Raw genomic sequence first — 9,272 nt, 5'->3', positions numbered from 1 at the left:
ATCCCTGCATTTTTTTTTTTACCAAAAGAGACCACATTAAAAATGAGTGTTTCAGGTATCAGAACTGTCATAGAAAAATTGATAGCAGACCTTCTGCCTTGATTCTGGGGTTTTCTTACCCATGAAGCCAATATTCACTGTAAAGAAGTTCCTGACCAGGGTTGTTGCTGCCAGTGGCATATATTTCCCCCAAAGTTGCTAATCTTTTCTTTTCTGTTGGAAGCCAGGCTTACCAAATTTAAATTTCAAAAAAGGTATGGCTGGGAGGAGAGCCAGAGGCCATTTTGTGACCTGATATCTGTTGATTTCAATAAAAAGGGAGGGGGGCAAAAATTCAATCAATCATGTTAAGATTGGCCAGTTGTTGATCTATATTTCTCCCTCCTCTTTATAAGCCTCATTGTAGCTAACTTCTTCAAGCCATTTGCTTTTTCTGGAATCAAAATGGTTTCCCTATATGCATATAGAATAATTGCTCAGAATAGACTTTATATTCAAGGTTTGTCCAGTTTGGATTATGTTTGAAAGAATCAACTGATGGAAAAAGTGGATTTGTTCTGTTTTGGTTAGGTTTGGTTTAGTTTGGGATATTCAGTTATATAACCAAGTCTTTCAAATTATGTAACCAAATTGAGTGGAATGTAACAGACCAGCCAGAATGGGTGTTCAGAGCCAGGACCACAGAGCCCACTCAGAGTTCAGGGATTTTGAAGTCTTTAATCATAGCAGTTTTGTTTATCATGACCTGTTTCTTTAGTGAGACCTAGTCAGTATTTGTGAACTTGCTGCCCACACCTGCCAATGATTTGAGTGCAGATCAGGCTTCCCAGGCAGCTTCTCACCCTGGTCTTTGTTCTCACCGTCTATAATTTTCTCTCCTGTTGGAAGCCTTTCATCTCCTTCCCGACCACGCTCCTGGGGAAGATGGAGTTTGTCGGCAGAGAGAGAGAATTTATTTTCTTCTTTTTATTCTCCCTGTAAATGCAAACAAGCGACCTGCACTACAAGAGCTTTCCTATTTGCAAAACACCCCAGGGTGTTTTGCAAAAATCAATCTGACCAAAAACCATAAAATATAAATTCACCTGATACAAGCACAGGATGACTGTGGAGATTTTCACCCTACCTCCAGATGACAGAGTATCTATACAGATGACTCCGGAAACTGCATCAATTACTAGAGCCATCAGAAAAATCTCAAGGTCAGGGGAATTTGCAGGAAAAAGAAAGCAAATGAAATGCATCCTTAAAGAGGTCCCTTTGCCTAAGAGCCGCCCCGTCCAAGCACGTTCGAACAAAAACGCGCCCGGCCGAAGCACGACGCGCATTCGAACAAAAGTAGATGATTTGGGCAAGGAATTTTCTACCTTCCCTTTGTGATTTCGCGGCTCTGTAAGAATCACAGCCCCACCATCCATTCCCAGAGGCGTTTTCTAATCTGGAGTCTGTGATGTGCTCCTGTTGTCACAGAAGAAACGAGGATTGCACTGGGAGTGGGGGGAGGCGAACAGGAGCGAGGGACACAGCTGCTGACTATTGACACATATAAAATGTTTATTTTTCCCTAATTACAAAAGAAAATATTCTCATTATTTAAAGCAGAAAATTTACGAAGCACAAGGAAGCAAACAAACAACAAAAAAAATTGAAATCGCTCCTCCAGCCAGCAGCACCATTGCCTGCAGTAGAATTACCTGGTGTATGTATACAAAATGAAGACTCCTGGTTTAACCTCAGATCTGCAGAACACAGACCTCTAGGGGTGATTGCCCAGGATCTGCATTTTTAAAAGGCACTCCAGGTAATTCTTGAAAGCTTCAGGACTTCCTCTCTAAACTGTCCAAAAACCCATTGTCATCGAGTCAGTTCCCCACCCATAGTGACCATATAGGACAGAGTAGAACTGCTCCAGAGGTTTTCCAAGGCTGTAATCTTTACAGAAGCAGGCTGCCACATCTTTCTGAAGTAGAGAAAATACATTTTCTGTACTGTTTTAGTATTAAAATAAGAGAGAATATATTTTCCAGTTTAGCTGTGTAAGCTGTGATTAAAATCTTTAGTCTTTAAAAACACTGATTATTTGCTCTGGAATCTGTGCCATGATTGTTCCATTGTAGAAAAACAAATTCCATTGTAGAAAAACAAGGTAATCAAGATTTTTATTGATTAAACCATGTTTCTCTCCGAGGTGACAAAAACAATGAGCGATACCATCAGCACCCAAGATAATCGAGCAAAACCCGGACCCATCCAGTGACCAAAACCACGATGGCGTAAAGAAGCCTGCAAGACGTCAACAATAAGTCACTTTGTCATTACATCCCCCTCAAAGAAGAATCAACATTCCCAGGAATTTCTAAACTTTGACCCTCTCCCTATAAAACTCTTTTGTAGCCCTCTTGGGGCAGACAGAATCTGGGGGAAACTTTGCCCCCTCTGTCTCTTGAACACAGTGTTCAATAAAGCCCTCTTGCTGCTTACCCCCTCCTGTCTCACTATTGGCTTGCGGCAGGCGGCTCGAATCCACAATTTGTGGTAACGTTTCTCCTGTGGAGCTGCTGGTGGGTGCAAACCACCGACCTTTTGGTTAGCAGCTGAGCATTTAACCACTGCACCACTAGGGCTCCTTCTCTGGACTGTAAATCCTATGTATACAGATATTTGTGTTCCTTTTTGTTCACCATTGTATCCCCAGGGCCTGACGCATAGATGGTACTCAATAAATATGTATTGAATAAACAAATTCCATTCCATCTTGTTTCTTGTGCATAGAAAAAAATCTAAAAACCAGTTCCCATCAAGTAGACTTGGACTCATGGGTTTTCAATGGCTAATTTTTTGGAAGTAGATTGCCAGGTTTTTCTTTCAAGGTGCACCTGGATGGGCTCAAACCTCCAAACTTTCGGTTAGCAGCCAAACACATTAACCACGTGTACCACGCAGAGACTCCAAATATGTATTGAATAAATACATAAATTCCATTCTATCTTTTTTCCTTGCATATGTATTTTTCTCTCCTCTTTTTTTCAAAACATATCTTCATAGTTCTCAGTGTTAGATAAGGCACTTACCATGTGCCTGTCCCTGTCCTACGTGTTTTGCAAGCATTATCTCCTTTATAACAAACTCATAAAGTAATTATCCTTTGTAACCCGCATTCTGAGATGAAAAATCTAAGACACAGAGAGCTTAGTATTTGTCCAAAGTCTATAGCCAGGGAACTGGTAGAAGCAGATTTCAAACCCCAGTAGTGTAATTCCAGAGTCTTCATGCTTCCCATCTGCATTAGCCTTGAACTTCTCAGGTTTTCAATATTGTTCTACAACCATCTTTCTTAATGGTAACATGGTATTCTGTTGTACAGATTCGTCATAACTTATTTAAGAAATCGTTGGAAAAATCATAGCACTAAATTTTTCATTTATATCCCCTTGGTGACCACGTTGTTGTTAGGTGCCATCAAGTCAGTTCCAACTCGCAGTGATCCTGTGTACAACAAAATGAAACACTGCCTGGTCCCGTGCCATCCTCACAATCATTGCTATGTTTGAGTCCATTGTTGTAGCCACTGTGTCAATCTATCTCACTGAGAGTCTTTCTCTTTTTTGCTGACCCTCTCTCTAGCTTACCAAGCATGATGTGCTTCTCCAGGGACTGGTCCCTCCTGATAACACATCCAAAGTATGTGAGACAAAGTCTCACCATCCATGCTTCCAAGGAGCACTCTAGCTGTACTTCTTCCAAGACAGACTTGCTTGTTCTTCTGGCAGTCCGTGGTATATTCGATTTTCTTCACCAACACCATAATTCAAAGGCTTCAATTTTTCTTCAGTCTTATTCACTATTCAGGTTTTATATAAATATTAGGCAATTGAACATGTCATGGCTTGGATCAGGTGCACCTTAGTCCTTAAAGTGACATCTTTGCTTTTTAATACTTTACTTGAACAAGGTCTTTTGGAGATTTGCCCAATGCAATACGTATTTGATTTCTTGACTGCTGCTTCCATGGGTGTTGATTGTGGATCCAAGTAAAATGAACTCCTTGAAAACTTCAATATTATCTCTGTTTATCATGATGTTGCTTATTGGTCCAGTTATGAGGATTTTTGTTTTCTTTATGTTGAGGTGCAATCCATACGAAGGCTGTGGTCTTTGATCTTCATTAGTAAGTGCTTCAAGTCCTCTTCACTTTCAGCAAGCAAGGTTGAGTCATCTGCATATCACAGGTTGTTAATGAGTCTTCCTCCAATCTAGATGCCCCATTGTTCTTCATATATTCCAGCTTCTTGGATTATTTGCTTGGTGTACAAATTGAACAAGTATAGTGAAAGGATACAATCCTGATGCACATCCTTCTGATTTTAAACCACGCAGTATCCCCTTCCTTGTTCTGTTCAAACAACGGTCTCTAGATGTATGCACCGGTTCCACACGAGCACAATTAAGTGCTCTGGAATTTCTATTCTTTGCAATGTTATCCATAATTTGTTATGATCCACATAGTTGAATGCCTTTGCTTTAGTCAATAAAACACAGGGAAACATCTTTCTGGTATTCTCTGCTTTCAGCCAGGATCCGTCTGACATCGGCAATGATACCCTTTGTTCCATGTTCTCTTCTGAACCTGGTTTGAATTTCTGGCAGTTCCCAGTCGATGTATTGCTGTAACTGCTTTCGACTAATCTCCAACACAATTTTACTCGTGCATGATATTAACGATATTGTTCAATAATTTCTGCATTCTGTTGGGTCATCTTTCTTTGGAATGGGCACAGATATGGATCTCTTCCAGTCATTTGGCCAGGTAGCTGTCTTCCAAATTTCTTGACATAAATGAATGAACACACTCCTACTCATATTTATGTTTCTTTAGAATCATTTCCTAAACCTGTAATTTCTAAAGCAAAAGAGATGAACATTTTTAAATTTATATTTCTAAATTGTTCTTCTAAAGTATTTTACTAAGGTACACGTCCACCAGCAACATGTTGTGATTGTTGGTGTTGTTGTTGTTGTTAGGTGCCGTCTAGTCAGTTTTTGACTCACAGTAACCCTATATGACACAGTAAAACTCTTCCGTAGGGTTTTCTTGGCTGTAATCTTTACGGCAGCAGATCACCAGGTTTTTCTCTCCTGGAGCAGCTGAACATTAACAATTGCACCACCACGGATCCTTCTCAGCAACATAGAGGTACCTGTTCCCTCTACTAAAAAATAAAAATAAACTCAAACTCTGAATATAATTAAAAATATATTTATGGCTGTCATATTTTGGGGGGTGCTTTAGTCCTTTTTGCATGGGCCAAGATTTAGTTTCCTTGGCTTACCATAACAAATCACCAAAACTTGATGGTTTAAAACAGGGAACTCTCCAAGTTCCGAGGCCAGAAGTTGGAAATCAAGGTATCAGCAGGGCTGTGCTCCCTCCAGGCTCTAAGGCAGAATCTGCCCTTGCCTCTTCCAGCTTCTAGTGGCTCCAGGCTTTCTTATTGGCTGTATCACTCCAACCTCTGCCTCCATCTTCATTTGGCCTTGTCCTCTGTGACTGTGTGTCTCTTATAAGGACACTTGCATTGGATTTAGGGTCCTCCTTTTTTTTTGGATAATCCAGGATGATCGCATTTCAAGGTCCTTCACTTAATCACATCTGCTAAGACTCTTTTTCCAAAGAAGGTTACATTCACAAGTTCCAGTGATATGACATGGACATAGCTTTTGGAGGCCACCATTCAACCCACTGCAGGGCATTTCTCACAGGGAAGGATCTTGGAGGTTACCAGTAAACAAAGAATTACTGGTAGGCAACAAGAAAGAACTAAGTTTTTCCCTATGTATTCTGTGTATGCCTTAGATACTGCTCCCCCAACATATTTTGGGTTTTGTTTTGTGTTGGGGTTTTTTTGTTTTGTTTTGTTTTGTTTTGTTTTACGTCTGTACTTCAACTAACATTACACCACCACCATCCCAGCACTCCTGACCCTCTCCCCACTCTGCCCTGACCCTTGGTGTTTAGGATGTTTTCATTTCTAAGCACTTTACAAATTCATCTCCTTGCTCTTCTAGCCCTTGGTGACCACATTTCTGAAAAGCACTGAAGAAGAGGGAAGGAATTAACATGGATGGGAGACTAGTTAAAACCAAAAAACCAAATCTGTTGCCAAGCCGACTCCAACTCATGGGAGCCCCATCAGTTACAGAGTAGATCTACGCTTTATAGGGTTTTCTTGACTGTAAACTTTATGGAAGCAGATCACCAGGCCTTTTTTCCACGGTGCCACTGGATAGGTTCAAACCACCAACCTTTTGGTTAGTGGCCAAGAGCAAACACTTTGTACCACCCAGGGACCCAGAAGGCCTGCTAAGGGCCAAAAAAGCCTTATTCACTGTGGTTACCAACGGAGTACTGATAAAGAAATCAAGGCTCAGCCGCACTGGGCAACTTGTCCAAGGTCACACAGGAAGTAGAGAGGCAGAGTTTGGATTCCCTGAGCTGGAGCTCTTCACCACCACTCCCCACTGCCTGTCTCTCAGCAGAACATCCGGCCTCAGAGAGAAAAGAGAGCTATGAACAGGCTGACTGACCTAGCAACCCTAAAGGCAGAATAAGAGGTGACTTCTCCCTATGCCAAGGAGGAGAGAAGTAAAGAGCCTCCCCCCTTGGCCCAAATGATCAGAACGGTACCATCACTCCTTCCAGTCTCTGGCTTCAAACACTTCGCCCCTGGTGTTACTGAAATCATTATCGATCCTTCACGTTCTCTAAATGAGCTTGCAATCTACCACAGCCACAGACCTGCAGGCTCCTCACAGCAGCTGCTTCCTTGATCACATTTACACTGGGAAACGAGAAGCTAAAAGTGGATAGAGACAGTTTAACAATGTTGCGCAAAGGCATCGCGTGCAAAGAGGGCTGTTCTTCACTAAGAAACAAAAGAGGATGGTTGAGTCGGAGCCCAGGTATTGCCCGAATTGGCAACTCCGTCCTTCCCAGCCTCTCTGTCAAGCTCCCCAAGCTCCATGAGGGCAGAGGCTGTGTTTACTCCCCATTCTGCTATCTGTTAGGATAGCTTTCAGCCAGAAATAACTGACGAAAAAGCCAAGAGGGCTTTAAACCATTCTGCATTTATTGTTTGCTAAATGAGAAGCCCATGGGGCCAGCGATGGTTCAGTGGTAGAATTCATGCCTTCCATGCGGGAGAGCCAGGTTCGATTCCCAGCCAATGCATCTCTTTCACAGCCACCACCCATCTGTCAGTGTAGGCTTGCATGTTGCTATAATTCTGAACGGGTTACAGCACAGCTTCCAAACCAAGACAGACTAGAAAAAATGGCTTGGCGATCTACTTCCAAAAATCAGCCAGTGAAAAACCTATGGATCAGAACTGTCCAAGCTGCAATCCACACGGGAATGGTGCAGGCCTGGGCAGCATTTCGTTCTGTTATGCCGGGGGTCACCATCCGTCCAACTCACTGGCAGCTAATGACAAGGAGTGAGAAGCCCAGAGGCAAGCAGCCTCAGGGTTGATCTGGCAGCTCTCCAGCAACCATCCCGGCCCTAGGCTCTCCAGCTTTCTGCTCTGCATCTTCATGTTGGCTGCTCATACCCAGGCTTGTTGGTCCCTGCTCACAAGACATCTGCTCCAGCCCCAGGCCTCAGCTACAGCCCCAGGCCTCAGCTACAGCCCCAGGCAGGAAATGGGGAAATGAGGCAGCACCATCCAGGTCCCATTCATAACATCCATCTTTTTTATCCAGAAAGAAGATGCTTCCCTAGAAGGCCCACACCCTTACTTCCTCTTACATCTCATCCAACTGAGGTCACATAACCTCCAGCTGCAAGGCAGGCTGGGAAGGCTAATAAGATGCATCAGCTTTAACAATCATGAGTCTTGACTGGGGATAAACAAATGCTTGCTCCAAATAGAACTGGGGTTCTATGAGAAAGAAAGAAGGTGGGGCTGGCAAATAACAATGTCTGCTGCAACTCTATACTCAGCACATAGAGGAATGCCTGGCACATAGTGGGTGCTCAGTAAAGTCATGTTCAGTGAATCAACGAGCACCTTTATTCTATAACTAAGGATGGAGGAAGGAATCTAGACTGGGGAGCAGAGCTGAGGAGTAGCCCAGAGGCATCTGCTTCCCATTTAGTCTTAGAATGGATTTGAGCTCCTATGGTTGGGGGAGTGAAGGCTAGAAACCAGTGGAACCATAACTCATAAGCATCCAACCAAGAGGCGATGTGGCGCAGTGGTTGGCAACTCAGGCTTTGGGCTCAGCCAGTCCTGGGTTTAGGTCGTTTACTGTGTGATCTCGTGTTTTGAAGCCTGATCTTTCCTTATCTATAAAATGGGGATAATTATAACTACCTCGTGGAATAGCAGAAGTCCCTGGTTGTCACAAATGGTTAAGCACCGGACTACTAACCAAAAGTTTCACAGCTCAAATTCACCTAGAGTCACTTCAGAAAAAAAAAAAAGGCCTGGTGATCTGCTTCTGAAAGATCACAGCCATTGAAAACCCTATGGGACACAGTTCTACTCTGAAACACCATGAGGTGGAGTTGACTCAATGGCAACTGTTTATTTAGTTGTTTGCTCATTCATTTGTCTGTCCATTCATTCTGTGGGGTAACTGTGAGAGTAAAATAAACCATTCATATTGGCTCATGCCAGACATATACCGGATGTTTCATAAATGGTAGTTTATACAAACCAAAAAGACAAACCTTCAAGTGATTGTCTGCCTCCAGGACTTCAGGAATATCAATATCCTGTTTCCAGTTTCAAAACTTCTGTTCCTAAAAAATACTCATTTCTGATGGCCAAATTTGAGTTCAATTTGGAGGGATCTAGAACCATCATACCTTCCTGAAAGTTTGATGGCTCAGTCTTACATAAGGCACTGCCAGGGCTAACCCTGGACACAGGGAGGTGTGTGGAGGCTGTTTATTCTGAAAAGGGCCCACCCTTCTTCCTCTCACAGGCCTTGTCTTGTTGTTGTTGTTGTTGTTGTCAGGTGCTGTTGAGTCAGTTCCAACTTATAGCAACCCTGTGTATAATAGAATGAAACACTGCCTGGTCCTGAACCATCCTCACGATTCTCGCTGTGTTTAACCCCATCGTTGCAGCCACTGGGTCAATCCATCTCATTGAGAGTCTTCTTTTTAAATGACTTTCTACTTCACCAAGCATGATGTCCTTTTCCAGGACTGGTTGCTTCTGATAACCTGTCCCAGGTACATGAGATGAAATATCGCCATCCTAGCT

This window comes from Elephas maximus, chromosome 2 (assembly GCF_024166365.1).
Source record: "Elephas maximus indicus isolate mEleMax1 chromosome 2, mEleMax1 primary haplotype, whole genome shotgun sequence".
In the NCBI taxonomy this organism is placed as follows: Eukaryota; Metazoa; Chordata; class Mammalia; order Proboscidea; family Elephantidae; genus Elephas; species Elephas maximus.
Note: the sequence above shows the minus strand (reverse complement) of the source record.